General features: G+C 48.2%; 1 long non-coding RNA gene across 1 annotated transcript in view; it reads left to right on the top strand.

Annotated features, from left to right (window-relative positions):
* The window catches only part of LOC107000310 (uncharacterized), a 44391-nt gene extending 38373 nt beyond the window's left edge, over window positions 1-6018 (top strand). The window contains exon 5 of the long non-coding RNA XR_001447365.3: window positions 5949-6018. This is a non-coding gene — a long non-coding RNA (uncharacterized LOC107000310). The remainder of the gene's footprint in view (window positions 1-5948) is intronic.
* Window positions 6019-15965: the final 9947 nt, after the last annotated feature.

The raw sequence follows: 15965 nt of genomic DNA on the forward strand, positions 1-15965 counted from the left end.
AAATTCTAATATATAATTCTCCAAGGGAACTGCCAAAGCCTTTTCCCTGGGATTTTGTGCCATGGTGTCACCGCAGGGTGGGGTCATTTTGAGGAGCAAGGCATGTGCTTGTCTTGCACAGAGCAGCTTCCCTGGACCAGGGTTCCTGGGGTTCAGCAGGCATCTCACAAGGGTGTCCCACAGCCACTGCCTCCACTGTCCTGCTCCCACCACTGACCTCCCTCTCTCCCATTTCCAAGCACCTGCCTCCCTTTCTCCTCCCTGCTTTCTCCCTTCCCTCTTCTTAAGGGAACTCTTGAGAACCTAATCATAGCAGTCTTTCAAAGGATCTGTCCTAGAGTGGGCTGCAGAGCCTGAGGAGGGAGGCCATTTGGAGTGTCCCAGGGCCCCGAGGCCTCAAGGCCATCTGCCTGGCTGCAATGCAGCCCACAGATGACCTGGGCTCATGGAACCAGTGGGGGAGGCTGCCATCTCCAGGCTCTGTGTCTGTCTCTAGGGTGGCCCACACCCCAGCCTGGCGCTCCTGTAGTACCCACTGGCTCAGTGTGTTCCCAGGGGTTTCTGGTCTTGCTCTCCTCAGGAGGTGGGCACCTTGCCAGCACAGGGCTCTGGGTGTTTCCAAAGGTGAGAGAGAGGCGAAGAGGCAGCATTTGCCTGGGCTTCCCTGGAGCCTGCCTGGCCCATGCAGCACCCAGGGCTCAGCAGGGGACCCCACTCCAAAGCGGAATGAGACACACAGGGGTTTTCTGATGGTTCTTTCATCCCCTCAGCTCCTCTTTATTCAAATCGCCTTTAACCTCACTCGGAACGTCCGTCTTCGCCAGGTTGACCCAGTGCCCAGCACCCTTGCACCCACTCAGAGATTCTGGCGGCACTGCTGAGCCAGGAGTTGGTCCTCCCAGCTGTGGGTGAGCTCTGTTGTGAGCTTTAGTGGTTGCTGGGCCCCACAGACCCTACTCGCCCAGAGCAGGGGCTGCCTACATCACGAGTGTGTGAGCCACAGTCATGGCCAGAAAGAGCCCACTCCAGAGAAACATGCAGCCTCTGTCCACCAGGCCCACTGTGGGGCACCTGCAAACATGCAGCCACAGGCTTACCCCTACAGCCCACTGGTTAGAGACATGGCGTGGCTGTGGCTGGAGGGCTGGGGCTGGGGCTGGTCCCTGTGTCCATGGGAGGCAGAGGCAGGTTCCTGCAGCCCAGCCCTACAGTGTCCAAGCTGCAACAAAAGCTTGGCTATTTCTTCAAAAATGTCGATATCAGACAAGACAAAATGTTGTGAGGATGTTCCAGATAAAAGAAGACCAAAGAGGCACGGCAATTAACTGCAATGGACTGAATCCTGGACTAGAAGAAAAAAAAATGTTAGAAAGGAGATTACTAGGTTAATTGACAAAATAGGACCGTGAGTGATAAGAGTGCTGTCCGCATTACACGTCCGGAGCTGGTGACCGCACTGAGGCTGCGTCCCTAATGCTTTTCTCTCAGAAAGTGTATGGGGATGAAAAGCCACAATGTGTTCATCTCCCCCCACAGTGGCTCAGAAAATACACAGATGTAGGTGGAGAAGTCCATGATGACACCATTAACGGTATCAGTAACAATCTGGGTGCAGGGTCGATGCGTGTTCACAATACTATTGTTTTTCTTGCAGTGTTCCTATAAGCTTGAAATTCTTCCCAAATAAGACTCAATGGTTTTAGTTTTACTAAATGGTTATGTTTTCTGGAGCCCAGACATCCTGCATTGGTCCCTGGCAAGCTACCCCATGGGTCCCCGAGGCCTGTGGAGTTTCAGGTGGCCATGCCACAGGGCAGCCCCTCCACAGGGGACTCAGAGCCTTGGCCTGGGCGGGTGGCTGCAGAGCTGCCCCAGGACTCAAGACAGGAGAGGGGAAGCAGCCCACAGTGTGTGCACTGAGTGAGGAGCACAGCGTGCAGGGATGTCCGTGGATCTGCGGACTGCTCGAGCTCCTTCCCTGGAAGCCGTGTGTAGACACTAACCTCCTCTTTTTTGTTTTCCTGGCAAGGCGGAGGCAGCTATTGAACAGAGTGGGGCACAGCGCTTCCTTAAGTGTTTGGAACCGGGGCAGCTGAAGACCTGTTGTAACGTTTGGATTGATACTCCTCGTTGGGCCTGTCTTCAATTTGGTTTCAGGCACTTTCCAATAAGTGCATGAAGTGCTCTGGGGCTGAGGAGAGGCACTAAAGAAATCAATACGTGTTCATCATCATCGCGGAGTTACGAGGGCCGGCCGTCCCTCGGGTTGGCCCACAGAGGTGCATGCTCGCCCAGGCTGCCCTGCTGGTTTTGTGTTTCCCTGTGGATGGCCGACCAGTCTCAATAATGATCAATATCACTTTATCAATGCATCACTATTAACCAGGGTGCTTTAGCCGTCTCGCTTTCCTGTCTTGGAAGAGTGCCTTCCAGACATTGAGATTTACAGTCCAGGGTTGCATATTCATTTCCTCCCCTCTCTGATGGGGTTCCCAAGCAGGAGGCCCCAGCAACCAGCCCTGCCTTCTAGGAGTTTGCAGTCCGGTGGGGTAAGGGGATGGGGGGTGGGGAGAAGCAGGGGGAGGGGAGGGATCATGAGCATGCCCTGCAATTGCAGAGCTGGTTTTGGGTATGAGATGTTTGTGCCGGTCTTACTCTGGGTATTTTCTGACTTGTTTTGAGGAAGGAGGGTGGTCCCCCTGACCCCAGGAGCTTGAAGAAGCATCCATGAATTCATGCGTGAAAACCAGAGTAGTCGTTATACGTGGACAGCACTTGACGGTTTCCGAAGCTCGTGCCTGTGCGGACGTTGTTCATTTTATGGAAACTCACAGTAATCCCAAGAGATGGGCAGAGCAGATGGCAGCCTCCCCGCTGTAGAGGAACAGGGGCCTCTGGGCCCCACAGAGCAGCAGGGACTGAGCCAGGCGGGGCTCACTCCTCCTGGCTGGGTCGCCTCCTATGTCACCCTGGCTCTATTTTCTGGAGTCAGGGGTTGGATGGGGCCACAGTCAGGGAGATGCGCAGCCTGCCAGCAGCTCCAGTTCGTGGGCAGCACGGCCGGGAAAGCAGACGGGCTTCTGTTTCCTTCTGCCCTTTGCCCCAGCGTGGGAGGGCATTCAGGGTGGGAGGGTGAGACAGGAGATTTCTGTCCTTGCTCTCTTTCCTTCAAGTCTTCAGAAAGCTCCCCCCATGTTTTCAATAGGGTTTGGTTATGTTTGGTGCACAGACCCCCCCGGCGCTCTTTCCCCAGAGCCCTTCGTGTCCAGCAGTGGGGCACACCCAGACCTTATCGATCATCGACCCCCTTCGTCCTCCAGCCCCGGAGACCCCACCATCCCACTTCATATTGCGAAGAGCCCTCTAAGGAAAATAGGCAAGGCTCACTGCCTGCATCTTTCGGGAGGGGATACCCAGCCCCCGAGCGAGCGTGTGGCTTGCCCAAAATTGCCAGGTGGCTCCCGGCTCACCACTTCCCCAAGCCAGGCCCTGAGAGGTTGCTTCCCAGGGCTCCCTCATGGGACTGCCTGTTTCCGGGCTAAGAAGGCTCGCTCACCTGGGTAGCGGTGCTGCCCTTCGAAGGTGTGTGGAACAGTGCGCGTGGAAGAGCTGCCGTGCTCCAGCAGCTGGCCTGGGCTTCTCCTCCATCTCTCCTGGGGTGGCTAAACCCCTTTCTACTGCCTCCATCTGTCAACTAAACCCTCAACCCCCACCGGAGCCTCCTCTCACTCTGCTCTGCCACTGCCCTGGTCCATGCCGGGGTCTCCCTTCTGGACCCTGCCCCCTCCTCCCGGCACTGGCCATCTGCAGTACCACCCCCTGAGGCCGATGCCCCCACGGGTCTCCAGGAGCACAGAGGGTGCATGCTTTCTGTTTAAAATCCACCACTGGCTTCCAACCAAGCCCCATCCTCAGTGGGGGGAACAGGCACCCTAGACATCCCAGTCCCTTCTCCCCATCCCCATGGCCCCTGTCCCCTAGGGCCTGGAAAGTGTCGCACCAAAGTTCTTCTGAGGGTTGGGAAAGCGGAGAGCTTCCTCCTGGAGGCACCTCAAAATGGACAGTGTTAGGAAGGTCACCGGCAGGGAGCAGGAGCCTGTGATTCCAGTAAACACCTCACCCAAAGGCGCTTTATGGAGACAAAGGAAACTTCTCCTGGCCATGATGTGGGCTTTTTCACAAATAAGCCCTGCCCCATAAATAATTGTCCAGATCCTGGTGACAGCAGATGCACCCCACAGCCGCTGCGAGCTGCTCACTTGACCTGTGACCTCTGACTTCGTGTGAATGAGCACGGGCCCCGGTCTGCGGCTTCGGAGGACCTGGTTATGGGATGCTATTGACGAGGCATTTATAAATATTTAATTTTCACATTAAAAATATGGGACAGAAGAACCATTAGTTGCCGACAATAAAAAGGCTCTCTCTGCTGATTGCTGGGGTAAAAGAAGATCAGGGTAGATTTTGATCAGGCTAAATGACAGTACTGTATGTTGAAAAAAATGTAAATAAGTGCTGTTTCCAAGGCAGTCATAGCTCAAACCTGTGGTCAAGGATCTACAACTGGCCTGTCGATTCCACAGAATCTGTGCAAAGTACAGACCATTCATACAAAACAGAATGGATGGTTTATTTACGCCCAGTGCCATTAAGAATGGAGGAGAAAAGTTCAGCCCAGGATAAGAAGCTTAAATCTTGATTTTTTTTCCCTTCCCCCTCTCAAAAGAATGGATTCCTTGCATTGTAAATTATCTAACCCTTGTCCTCGGGTTGGCAGCTACTTCAGGCTGGTACGGACATTGCATAATCTTAAATATTGATTCTTGTTAGACCGAAAAAAAAAAAAAAGTCTGAGAGCACCAAGCTCCCCTGTCTGCATGTCCAGGAAATCGCCTCGCCCATAGCTCACTTCTGATGGCCTCTGGCCTCCTGACAGCGAGATCCATTCTGATTAGAAAAGTTCTAGGAGAAAAAGCAATGGTGAGGATCTCCTCTCCATCACAGCAAACACAGGATCGACTTCTGCCTAAGTGTGAGCCCTCGAGTGCCCCTAGAGCTTTCTGGGCAGAGTAAACCCAAAATGATGCAAAGCCCATCATCCCCTCACTCTCTGCAAGGGAGATCCTCCACTTTGGGCGGTGCTCCCTGCCCCATCGAGGCTGCTCCACACTGGGTGATGGGTGCACACCCCTGCCAAGGCTGGAGAGTTCCCCACTGGTGCTCCTCCTCCTTTGTCCCCAAGACAGTGTGGGGCAGAGCTGGAAGTGCCGCCGTTGTCTGTCCCAAGAAGTGATGCCTTCATAGGAAGAAACTGGTTTTCCTAAAGCCAAACTCTGTGGTGTGATGTTTATGGCTCTATACCGAGTCCCCCAGGCACCGAGATAATTAAGGCTTGGGTTTTAGGAGAATGAAGAGAATGATCTGGGTAAATCCATAGGGTTAAAAAGGAGCCACTTCTCCCTCCCGATGCACAGACCACTTAGTGCTGGTGGAGGAAGACGGCCAACATCACAAAGAGAACCTGTGGCCATTTCCCGGGCTCCCTGTTTGAGAAGGGTGACACCACTTCACTGACTAAATGCGGAAAGAAACCCGAACCATAAAGTGTGTCTTCAGTTTGGCAACTTGTGGTACAATTCCATGAAACGCAATTAATTTTTCTAGTCCTCTGTGGCTACAAGTTTCATTATCTATTATCTAACCAGTCAACTTTGGTTACCTGCCAGTAGCATCCATGGGAAGGAGACCTGTTGACTGATTTCTTCAGTTTCATGTTGAAAAGCCCTTCCCCCGAAAACTGTTTCTAGTTACTTCAACTGTCAATTGAATTATGGTGAAAAACCAAGATTGTTTGCAAAACAGAGCTATGTGTTAAAATGGTGCAAGGTGCTTCTCATTTAACGCAGATTCGTTTTCCCACTGGTTTCGTCTTGCTGTGTGTTCTGCAGGTCTCGGAAGAAACCATCACACCAAGGTCATTTCTGAGCGCAGCGTGGAAGCTCCTATGTTTGCAGGCAAGTGATTAAAGTTTGTTTGGCTAAAAGAAAGCAACAAACCAGGGTCTTGGACTGTGTGAAATTGTTATAGCAAAAGCCTTCTCCCAGTGACCATTCGCTGCTGCCCACACTCTGCAGGCCTCCTGCTCAAACCAAAGACGCCTCATTGAATCCCCAACTGTTATTTGAAGCCACTGGGTTGCCAGGGTAGCAAGGGGCCAGTTCCAAAGGGAGCTTCAGAGCCTGGTACAAAACCTAATGGTCTAGCCCAGTGCCCTTCCAGACCCAATGGGCTATTTCTGAAGTTTACCTCAATCTACAGAGAAGGCAAATTACTTTTGGACAGCGTAGCATATCCACATTGTGCAAATCAATGGTTTGTTTTCAGCTGAGCCTTCTCTGTTCTTTAAAGCAGACCCCAAAAACCTCTGCTATGGTCTGAATGTCTATGTCCCCCACACCAGCCCCAAGTTCATATGTTGAAACCCTAACCCCTAAAGTGATGTTGTTAAGAGGTGGGCCCTTTTAGGAGGTGGTTAGGTCGTGAGGGTGGAGCCCTCATGAAGGAGATGGGTGCCCTTATTATGAAAGGCCTCAGAGAGCTGCCTTGGCCCTGCCACCCTGGGAGGGCACAGCAGGAAGGTACCATCTGCGAACTAGGCAGAGGGCAGACAGCAGATCTGCTGGTGCCTTGATCTTGAACTTCCCGACCTTAGGAACTGTGAGAAATACAATTCTGTTGTTTCCAAGCTACTCAGTCCATGGGATTTTGTGATAGGAGCCCTAACAGCCTAAGACAGCCTCTTCTGGCAAAGGCTGGGGAAGTAGCAGCCACAGGTCTGGATGTCAGAGTGATAGTTCGTATTTATCGTCAAAGCCTCTTCTTCCCACCATGGCCCTCCCGACAGCCTAGCTCCCGTCCCCACCCTGATGAGTCTAAATGCATGAACTTCTGCCAGACAAAGAGTTCTGATTAGGGGCTGGCCTTTTGCTGCTACTTTCTTATTTCTCAGCCTTAAACAACGAAATCAGCATTCCTCCTAGGGTTCATGCCTCCCCTTTTATCTCTGTGATCTGCCTCCTCCTCAACCTGCCAGCCCTGGAGCCACAGCAGGGGTGCCTCAGTCTCTCATTAACCAGGTTTCCCTCCCATCTCCGCTATTCCTAAAGGTACCATTCAGTGGCCTCTAATGCTCGGACTATCCCTGAGCTTTTATAAAGAAGAAAAATCTTATCAGCAGCTTTCCAGTGTTTTTGAGAACTATTTGTGTTTTTTGAGCTCTATTTTCTATTTTTATTCCTTATCTCTGTCTCCTCATCTTTGAGCTCCTCCAGCGACCCTGGCGGGAGGCCGGCCATTGCTAATGATTTACAGTACCTGGGCTTCATCAGTTGCTCCATAACTTCCTCGTTAGAAACTTATTTTTGTCAAGGAGACACTTTAGCTGCCCATAAAAACTGCCTTTGGAATCGAAATTCCTCTGAAACTCACACAAACGCTTCATTCAATTTCTTTGCTTCTATGTCTCTTAGTTTCCCCACATGGATCAGACCTCTGTAGGAGATCGTCTAAAGCCACCCAGGGGGCCCAGAGAGGTAGCTCAGGGCCCTCCAGCACCTCCCACGAGCACGGCACTTTACAGTTTACAAGGCTCTCCTTGCTCTTGGCAGCAGCCCTCCAGGGGCAGGCGGTGATGTCCTCATCTTAGATGAGAAGTCTCCGAGTCGGCATTTCCTAAGGTCTCTCTGCTCTTCTGAGGGCGACTGGACTCTGACCCGGTCCTGAGTCCTCTGCGGTCCATGAGGCAGCTGTCCTGGCTCTTCAGAAGGGACGGACCTGGAGCCAGTCACTTGGAGGAGCCAGGCAGGAGGGGCTGCAGGGACTGAACGGCCTGGTTGCCCGAGAGACCCAGGGCAGAGGGCGGTTCTGGCAGGTCTTTCTCCTTTCCGAGGCCCTGGGCAGCCCTCTAAAGCGTGGCTCGCTGCACCCCCAGGCATCTTCCTGCCACATGGAGGGGTCCCTGGAGGCAGGGCTGACCGACGCATCTTTGAAGCTTCCCGCCTCACCCACATTGATGGGAGAGGCCTGAGCGTTGCTGCCGGCTCACCCTGTGTTGAATGATGGTTACGTCCACCCTGCATCTCCCAGGAAGCCACCCCCTCCCCTCTTTGGTGGGCAGCCCCTCTGTTATGCTCAGAGCCCTGCTCCTGCCCACTCCCTGACGCTGAGTGGTCAGGATGAGGCTTTCCCACAGGCACTACCACCCTGTGGGGTCCTGTGCCTGCCACTGCCACTGCCTCCCCAGGGCCACCACAGCCAGCATCCCCACCCGCCTGCTGGGCCAGCCGGGACAGGACCCAGCCATGCAGGAGACGGCCTCTTCCCTGGCAGCTTGTGAGCCCCCTGGGGCTGGAATCCTCCTGTGTCCCCGAGAGGCCTCTGTGCACCAGGCACAGCCTAGAAAGGTCCAGCCTTGTAGGGGTTCTACTGCACCCCTGCCTGGAGCCCAGGCATCCCTGGGTGGTGGACTTGCAGGCCCTGAGCACTCTGGTCACTGCTGCCCACACCCACTGCATGGCCAGGAGGGGCTGGAGAGACTGGGTCAGTGTGGCCACCAGGGCCACTGGATTCCTTGAGGCACCTGCCTCAGGCTGTCCCCGCCCCACTGGACAGGACCAGGCTGGTACCTGGCCAGGAAGGACTCATTGTGATGGCCTTGCCCCGGCATCTGCCATCTCCACACTCTGTAGCCTGAGTCCCACCCTGCCTACACCCTGTCAGCCTTGGCCCCACGCAGAAGCAGCCACTTTGATGTTAGAAGGTAGATTCTGGTGCCTGGGCCTTGGCTTCGCCTGGGGCACCAGTGGGACCCACGCTTGTCAGGGTGGAGCAGCTTTTCCAAAAACTGGCACTGGACAGAGGCAATGAGGCCACCACTCGAGGGCAAAGCCGGGAAAGTGTCCATTGTGTGCCTGAGCCCAGTGGCCCTGGAAGGCCCAGGACATTTTGTCCACTGGCACTCAGGGCTGCCTGCACAGGCCCCAGCTTGGGGATTTGGAATATACTTGGCTGCGGGAGAATGTGGACACCATTGTTCACTCCATTTTTCCCAGAAGCGCGGGCAGCAGGGCAAGCAGTGGGCTTAGGTCCAAGCAAGAACAGGAGTGTTTGCCTCCCCTGGTTGGCAGGGCCTCCCCCTGGCTCACAGGGCTAGCAGGGAGTGGGCGAGCAGCTTAGGTTTGGGCCAAAACCCACTGTGCTCTCCACCCTGCTCCTGTGTTGAAGGAAGGGTTCCCTTTCCACAGGTGTTTACGTGCTGTGTTTACTTTGGGGGAAAGAAAACCAGCAGCACCCTATAAGATCACCCTATGAGGTGAACACTGAGGGTGCAAGTTCTTCTCCAGCCAGCAAACAAGGCAAACATCTAGCACGTGGAAGGAGCAGTGTCACCCAGGTAGGAAGCTCCGTGCCTGGTGCCTGGAGGGGCCCAACGAGGCTCCCTGGGATTTATTCTGGGGCCTGTTAGTGATGAGACGCTGCTTGCTGGGCCTCAGCCCGGTGCTGCAGTGTTCTTGGTTTTTTCTTGTGATCTGTGTCTTCTCTACATATTGACAAGCTCTTTTCTGATGTATACATTGTGAACATTTTATCCTAGTCTGTGGCGTGTCTTTGTTTTAATTTAAAAAAAAAATTTTTGTGTTAATACGGTCTCTCACTGTTGCCCAGGCTAGAGTGCAGTGGTGCAGTCTGGCTCACTGCATCCTTGACCTCTGGGCTCAAGCAATCCTCCCACCTCACCCTCCCAAGTAGCTGGGACCACAGGCATGCACCATCACACCCTGCTATTTTTTGTAGAGATGGGTTTTCTCCATGTTGACCAGGATGGTCTCAAACTCCTGGCCTCAAGCTATTCGTCTGCCTTGGCTCCCAAAGTGCTGGAATTATGGGCATGAGTCACTGCACCCGGCCATAGTGTGTCTTTGTATTTTCTTTATGGTGTCCTTTGATGAGCAGAATTTTTAAGTTTTTATGAAGTCCAGTTTATCAGTTTTTTCTTTCATTGTTAGCGCTTTTTATGTCCTGCTTAAGAAATCTTTGCCTATCCCAAGTCTATAGAGAGAGTTTCCTGTGTGTTTTAGAGATAGCTTCCTGTGGGTTTTTTCCAGAAGTTGTATAGTTTTAACATTTCTGTTTGGGCCAATTATACATCTCAAAGTAATTTTTTCATATGGTGAGATATGAAAAAATCTCACCTCTTGGGAGGCCGAGGCGGGTGGATCACGAGGTCAGGAGATCAAGACCATCCTGGCCAACACAGTGAAACCCTGTATCTACTAAAAATACAAAAAATTAGCCGGGCGAGGTGGCGGGCACCTGTAGTCCCAGCTACTCGGGAGGCTGAGGCAGGAGAATGGCGTGAACCTGGGAGGCGGAGCTTGTAGTGAGCCAAGATTGCGCCACTGCACTCCAGCCTGGGCAACAGAGCGAGACTCCTTCTCAAAAAAGTAAATAAATAAAAATAGAAAATATTTTCTTTTTCCATTGAATTCCACTGGTGCCCTGTCAAAAATCAGATGACTTTATATATGTGAGTCCTTTTCTGGACTCCTTATTCTGTTCCAGTGATCTGTCTCTCCAGCCCTCTACCAGTACCACATTGTCTTAATTATTGTTGCTTTTTAACAGACACAGGATCCTTGGGAGTTTCCATTTCATCATGTGTCTGTTTTGGCAAGTTGTGTTTTACAAAGAATTCGTTCATTTTTTTTCTGTGTTGTCAAACTTCTTAGCCTGTTTATTTTCACAATGTCCTCTTACTATCCTTTTAATGTTCATCAGGTCTATAGCGGTGTTCCCTTTTCAGCTTTCCTGATCAGTCTTACTGGAGATTTATCAATTTTGTTGATCTTTTCAAAGAACCGGCTTTTGGCTTTTGATCCCTTCAGTGAAATTTCCACACTGACGGTCACTATGACCTTGGCTCTGCTAATCCCCCAATCCACATGAGGATGGGTGGACTTAAGTGACCTCTAAGGACCCTCATTACTCAGACAGTCCCTGGCTCTGTGAGTCTGTATCTTCCTTGCTCCCAGTTAAGGTCAGGATTAGGACTTGGAGGGTGACAGGTCTGTATCAACTACAGAAGGAAATTCCAGCTGCAGGCCTGCGAGAGGAGACGCCCCATGCTGCCTCCTGACATCACTTTGCTCTTGTGGCCATGTTGGCGTCTCTGTGGCCCCAGGACCTTAGCACATGCTGTTCTTGCTGTGTTTGCAAGACTCGTCCCCCACCCCAACTTTGCTTCATTAATTTCTAATCAGTTTCCAGAATAAACCAACACAGGATTTCTGGAAGAAAGCCTTCCTATTTCTCAAACCCCCTCATTCCTGCTGCTGGCCGAGACCAAGGAAGGCCCTCCCAATTCTGTGTTCTCAAAGCACTGAATAGGTTTCCTGCAAAGCACCTACTGCAATTGCTTTTAAATTGTTATGTAATAAATGAAGAGACTTAATATGTATCTGAATGGAGCAACTCTATTGCATCAACAGCCCCCATGTTATAAAACCGTGTACAGCATCAAACTGATTCTGAAATTAGGCTGAGTGCAGTGGCTCATGCCTGTAATTCCAACACTTTGGGAGGCCAAGGTGGGAGGATTGCTTGAGCCCGGAAGTTTGAGCCCAGCCTGGGCAACACGGGGAGACTCCATCTCTACAAAAAAAATTAAAAATGAGCCCAGGGTGGTGGCACACACCTATTGTCCCAACTACTCAGGAGACTGAGGTGGGAGGATCACTTGAACCCAGGCTCTCGAAGTTTCATTGAGCCATGATCACGCCAGTGTACTCCAGTCTGTGAAACAAAGCAAGAGCCTCATCTCAAAAAAAAAAAAAAAAAAAAAAAAAAAAAAAAAAAAAAAGTTACATGGACGAGTAAATGAACAGAAATAGCTGAGAACCTATTAAGATTCTTAGAGGAAGTTTGCTCTTCTGGGAATTAACATTTTTTTAAAGTATAAGAATTAACAATAGATGGAGTCTAGGCAGGAATACTCTAAAAGGTCAGTAGAAGGGAATTTAAAAATAAAAAAGAATTTAGAAATGAATAATGTGATCTTTAAAATCAGTAGAAAAGATGAGCTGACAACTCAATATATGGTTTGGGGATACTTTGTTCCCCATTTGGAAAAAAATAAAATTAAATTTCTCCTTGTATAAAACATAAAATTAAACCCTAGAGAGATTAAAGAACTATAGGCTAAAACTATGAAAATCATCAAATTACTAAGATAAAGTGTAAGATAATTTTGTGTTTTAATCTTAGGATGGAGAATGTCATTCTAAACAAAGAACTAGAAGCCATAAAAGATTGACTTACAGATGGCTGGGGAGGGGTGAGGCCTTTGCACAGGGAGAGAAGCCCAAAGCAAAGTCATCGGTGGAGAGAAGATATTTGCAACATATAAACAAGGAGGCCAACACCATCAAATACAAAGAGCTCTTGCAAATTAACAAGCAAAAGACAACCCAATAAAAAATGGGCAAATGATATCAATAGGCAGTTCACAGAAGAAATATAAAAGCTACATACATGTGTGAGAATATGCTAAAATGTATTAGGAATTAGCAAATGTGAATTAAAACAGTAAGATTTTATTATCACCAATCAGATTAGCAAAAAGTTGGACTGCAAGTATTCTCACTAGAATGTTTGTCCTACAAGAACAGTAAATGTTTGTCTGTTTTATTCTTGGCTAAATTCCCAACACCCAGAACAGTGCTTGGCACCTAAGAGGCACTCAGTAAATATATTTTTCATTTATTTAACTTTGCCAAAAGATATATGACATTTACAACTTTTTTGAGACAAGGTCTTCCTTTGTCATCCAGGCTGGAGTAAAGCGCTGCAATCACAGCTCACTGCTGCCTCAACCTCCCGGGCTCAAGCGATCCTCCCATCTCAGCCTCCCGAGTAGCTGGGCCCACAGGCATGCACCGCCATGCCCAGCAAGTCTTGTCTTTTCTGTAGAGGCAGAGTCTCCCTGTGTTGCTCAGGTTGGTCTTGAACTCCTGGGCTCAAGTGATCCTCCTGCCTTAGTCTCCCAAAGTGCTAAGATTATAGGCATGAGCCACCATGCCCAGCCATTTATAATTTTAATCATATTTTAGGTGTCCAGGTCAGAGAGATGGAAGTACATTTACACTATTGTGTAATCATCACCTCTATGAATCTCTAGAACTCATTTCATCTTGCAAACTGAAACTCTTCCCCTTTAAACAATAACTCTCCATCCTCCCCTCCCCAGCCCCTGGCAGCCCTCATTCTACTTTCCGTCTCTATGAATTTGACCACTCTAGATACCTCATATAAGCAGACTTAGACATATTTATCCTTTTGACAATAAATACTTTTAAATGAAGGAATGAATGTATTTAGTACGGGTGAAGGTGGGGTGAAATAGGGATTTTCTTACATGTTGGCGAATAAGAACATTTGACCGCACCTGTCCAAATTTAAAGTATACATTTAACAAGCCAAAAACCCCACTTCAGGGGCTGTTTCCTGAAGAAACACTGATTAATGCACAAATATACGAGTACAAGGGTGTTCTCTATAGCACTTTTTAAATATAAACTTTTTATTGAAGTAGGAACTAGGTACTGCGACATTCAAGAACCGTAGGCATCCAGCCCTATACAATTCACAAGGTGAACCTGCCTGAATCCTGATCTGGAGTTCAGCAGGCTCCCTCTGACCTCCTCCTAGCCACTATCACCCTACTTGGGTAAGTTCAACTCTGCCTTTTCACACCATTGATGAGTTTTGCCTATTTTTAACTTGATATAAAGGGAAATCATATAGTGTACTCTCTTTCGTGTCTGACTTTTTTTGGTTGACATTATGTTTGTGAGATTCATTTCATATCAATGCATATAATGATAGCAAATGTATTCTCATTATTTTGTACAATATTCATATCGTATGAATATGACACAATTTTATTTAGACATTTTGCTACCCGTGACCATGTTCGCCATGTTTCCAGTTGTTGACTTTTAAAAATACTGCTGCCATTAACTTTGTTGTGCATGTACTTTAGTGAATATATGTACTCATTTCAATTGGTTGTATACCTAGTGGTGAGATTGCCAAGTCATAATGTTCAGCTTTGGTAGAAGCTACAAAAGAGTTTTCTCAAGTGCTTCTACCAATTTACATTCCCACCAGCAACGTGTGAGACTTCCAGTGGACCCAAATCGTTGCCAAAACATGATATTGTTTGACTTTCTCAGATTAGTCATTCTGGTGGAGATACAGTGGTATCACTTTATCTTTTAATTTTAATTTTCCTGATGGTTAATGAAGTTTAACATCTTTAAGATGTGAATTTACTATTTGGATATATGATTTTCTTTATGTTTCTTGTTCAGGTTTGTGTCCATTTTTCTGTGAGACCGTCTGCTTTTTTCTAAAGATATACAGGGGTTCTTTATATTCCGATATGAATTCTTTGTGAGATATATATCTTGCAAGTGTCTTTCCCCACTCTGTGGCTTGTCTTTTCATTTTCTTAATGTATCATTTTGAAGAACAGCATTTCTTGATTTTAATGTAGTCCAATCTATCCATTTATTTTATGGTTAAAGTTTTTTGTTTTCTGTTTAGTGTATCTTTGCCCATCACAAGGTCACAAAGATATTCTCCCATGTTTTCTTCTAAAAACTTTGTTGTTTTATCTTTCACGTGCAGCTAGAAATCCATCTAGACTTGCTTTTTTATATGGTGTAAGGCAGGGGTTAGTTTTATTTTTTTCAAGAGATAAAGCCGATTGACTCAGCACCATTTGTTGACCCAGTCTCATTTTGTCATATGTGTGGATCTGTTTCTGGGCTGTCACCCATTTTAGTAAACTTTCAGGCTATCTTTGCACCAATAATATGTTGTTTTAATTAGGACAGCTTTAAAATAAGCCTTGCTGGGTGATGGTCTAAGTTTTCCAGTTTTATTCTTATTGAAGATTATGTTGCTATCCTTAGCCCTTTGCATGTCCCTATAAATTTCAGAATCAGCTCATCAAACTAAACCTGCTAACATTTTTATTAAGATTGTGTTTAATCTGCAGATCAATTTGGGGTAAATTTAGGTATTTACAATAATGAGTTTTCTAATCCATTGACATGGTATATCTCTCCAACTACTTAGATTGTTAAAATGTTTTTCTCAATTATGTTTTGTGGTTTTCACTGTACCAATTTTGAATAAATAAATTCCATTTATTTCTGGATATTTGATGTTTTGCTGCCATTGTGGGTTTTTTTTTTTTTTTTTTTTTGAGATGGAGTCTCACTCTATCGCCCAGGCTGGAGTGCAATGGTGTGATCTCAGCTCACTGCAAGCTCTGCCTCCCAGGTTCACACCATTCTCCTGCCTCAGCCTCCCAAGTAGCTGGGACTACAGGCGCCCGCCACCATGCCTGGCTAATTTTTTGTATTTTTAGTAGAGACAGGGCTTCACTGTGTTAGCTAGGATGGTCTCAATCTCCTGACCTCAGGTGATCCGCCCGCCTCGGTCTCCCAAAGTGCTGGGATTACAGGCATGAGCCACTGCACCTCGCCTGTGGGGGTATCTTTTTTAATGGTATCTTTAAATTTTTTGATTTTCTACTTATTTGTTACTATAACACATTTTAATAGCAAAGAGTATGAAATTTTCAAGAGGGGACTGGTTCCATAAATGTGGTTTCATATGTAACAACAGATTATTCTACAGCCACGAAAAAGGATGGGTGGATCCACATGCACTGACAGGGAACTTCATTAAATGGTGTAAGTGCTAATGGGGGAAGGATGATGAGAATAATATAAAAGTTATTGTATGATCCATCTCATGGTTTTACAACTATATGTAGATGTCTGTCTGTTTGTAATGTCCTTCAAACAAGGTCCAGAAAGATTGACAGCCCACTG

This window comes from Macaca mulatta, chromosome 9 (genome assembly GCF_049350105.2).
Source record: "Macaca mulatta isolate MMU2019108-1 chromosome 9, T2T-MMU8v2.0, whole genome shotgun sequence".
Classification (NCBI taxonomy): domain Eukaryota; kingdom Metazoa; phylum Chordata; class Mammalia; order Primates; family Cercopithecidae; genus Macaca; species Macaca mulatta.